The sequence below is a fragment of the Condylura cristata genome, unplaced genomic scaffold, assembly GCF_000260355.1.
Source record: "Condylura cristata isolate star-nosed mole 26May11 unplaced genomic scaffold, ConCri1.0 scaffold00095, whole genome shotgun sequence".
NCBI lineage: Eukaryota > Metazoa > Chordata > Mammalia > Eulipotyphla > Talpidae > Condylura > Condylura cristata.
In genome coordinates, this window is record NW_004567196.1 from 21,553 (window position 1) to 24,108 (window position 2,556).

The 2,556-nt window shown below is 55.0% G+C and overlaps 1 pseudogene; it reads left to right on the plus strand.

Moving 5' to 3' along the window:
- The first annotated feature begins 1,043 nt into the window (after nt 1-1,043).
- On the plus strand, nt 1,044-2,251 carry LOC101622929 (annotated as a pseudogene).
- Nucleotides 2,252-2,556: the final 305 nt, after the last annotated feature.

Genomic DNA, 2,556 nt, shown 5'->3' on the forward strand with positions numbered 1-2,556 from the left:
GATTCTGACAGCGATCCAATGTGATCCCCGAAGATAAATGATACCCCTGCAGTCACCACCACTGTAACACAGGTTGGTTACTTGTGTTTATGGGGGAAACCAGGTTTGTGTCTGTATCTGCTCCACAAGTTACAGGTTCAGACCTCCAAAATGACCCTAATACCTGGCAGCACAGCACCCAGCACCCCCACTGCAGGCCATGTCACCCCGCCCCGCGCATACTGACCCCCTAGTGCTGTGCAGTCAGAGGTCAAGTGTTTCTCAGGTTGGGTCTGAGTGACGCTGTGTTGTGCTCTCCATGTTCCGCATGTGAGGGAGACACTCCGGCATTGGGCTTTCAACTTCTGATGAGTTCTCTGAGTGTAATTGTCCTCAGTTGTACCAACAAGTTGCAAATGACAGGATCCATTATTTCCTTAGGCAGGTAGTAAGGAAATATAAATACACCTCTGACCCTGCTAACTGCCTCTGTCATCGTGGATCCCGTAGCTGGGCATGGAAAGGGGGCTGCAGGCATCAAGCTCAACACCCCCAGCACTGCCTTCCTGATGTCTCTGGAATGGTCCTAACATGGCAAGAGAAGTAAAAATAAATATGAATAAATTGGATTAGATCGAACTGAAAGCTCTGTAAGGAAAGACATTATCAATATAACAAACACGCCCTACAGGATAGGAGATAATATCAGCACATATCAGTTCAGACAAAGGGCTAAACCAAAGCCTGAAGTACTAAATGAGAGAAGACCCCACAGTCACATGTGAGAACAAGCACCTGGGCCCTTGTAACAGGTGCTCAGTGATCACCCAGCACTATCTCTAATAAGGCACCTGCTTATACTGTGTCATGACCCCAGCGTCCCCAGAAACTTCCTTGGACTTCTCTGTCCCAGCTTCAAGCCAGAGCGTGTTATATGGCAGGACACATGCAAATAGGGCCGTCCCCTGCTGCTGAAAACAGCCCAGCCCAACCCTGCAGCTCTGCACAGGAGCCCAGCCAGGATCCAGGGGCCACTCGGGTCAGGTCAGATGAGGACACTCGCCATGGAGCGTGGTCTGAGCTGGCTGCTCCTACTGGCTCTTCTAGGGGGTCAGTGCTGGGAGTTGGAGACCATGAGGAGGGGAGGGCACACGAGGGGAGAAGCGGTGGCCAAGAGCCAGTGTCCTGACTGCTGTGTCCCTGTTTGCAGGTGTCCGGTGTGAGGAGAAGCTGGAGGAGTCTGGAGGAGACTTGGTGCAGCCTGGGGGGTTCTCTCAGACTCTCCTGTGTAGCCTCCGGATTTGACTTCAGCAGCTATGGCATGCACTGGGTCTGCCAGGCCCCAGGGAAGGGGCTACAGTGCGTTGCATACATCAGTGACAGTGGTGGTAGCACATACTATGCGGACTCCGTGAAGGGCCGATTCACCATCTCCAGAGACAACGGCAAGAGCTCGCTATATCTGCAGATGAACAGCCTGAAGCCCAAGGACACGGCCGTGTATTTTTGTGTGGGATACACAGTGAGGGGAGCAGGTATGAGCCCAGACACAAACCTTACAGGGACAGGAGGGGACTGGGCAGGGTTTCTGGGGTGTGGTCATCACCCCAGGGGCCCACCAGAGACAGCAGGAGGCACAGGAGGCTCAGAGCACAGAGCACAGCCAGGAGCAGGTGCAGGGTGGGGCAGGGGCCTCCTGCCTGGGGCTCCCTCTGCAAGGCCTCAGCTCCCCAGGGGCCACTGCTCTTCTCTGAGAGGCTCCTGCTCCCCACATTCCTGGGGAGCCCACAGGGAGGAGGTGACTCTGTACAGACCAGACCTCCCCAGGGAATAGACCCTGCATCTGTTGCTGGTGTCCAGGCAGGTTCTTCACCAGTCCCAGTGGTGAGAGTGAGTGTAGTTTCTGTTCATCAGCCTGTGCTCTCACCTCCCGGACCCACAACTGTGGTCTGCATTGGAGACTCTGGGATGTTGTTACTGAGATGTCCCTCTCGCCATTCTAACATGTACTGACCTGCATTTCTGACAATTTTACGTTTGCCACAGTCATTAACACCTGTGCAATTTGCATGATTTGTGCTCAAGTTACACTGATTGAAAGTCACATGTGTACCATGATTTGGGGGAACCAGCTCACACCTCCTGTCTACAGCCCAGGGCCCTGGCTGGATCCAGGATCCCCGTGCGTGTCTGGTCCGTGGCCCAGGTCTCTCCTGCTGGGGCGTCCGTGAGGGTCCCTGAGTGGCGGGAGCCCGGTCACATCTGTCATTGAGCCGACACTTTCACTGGTCACTTACTTCCGGCCAAGCCTCCCACTGTCCATCAGGTGGTGATTCCGCCTCCTGCCATCCACCTTCTGGTGAGATGCAGTCTCCTCCTACCCCCACGCCCAGGACAGCAACCTGCTCCCCCTTCCCTCAGCCAGCTCCCCTGCCATCGTGCAGACACTTGTCCCCCTGCCCTGTCTGCCCTCACGTCCTCAGAATCTGGTCAGGGTGTTTTAACCCTGAGCGTCACATGGGGAACGTTGCCTAACTATGGGGTGTTTGAAAGGGAGTCAATGACTGGACCAGCTGT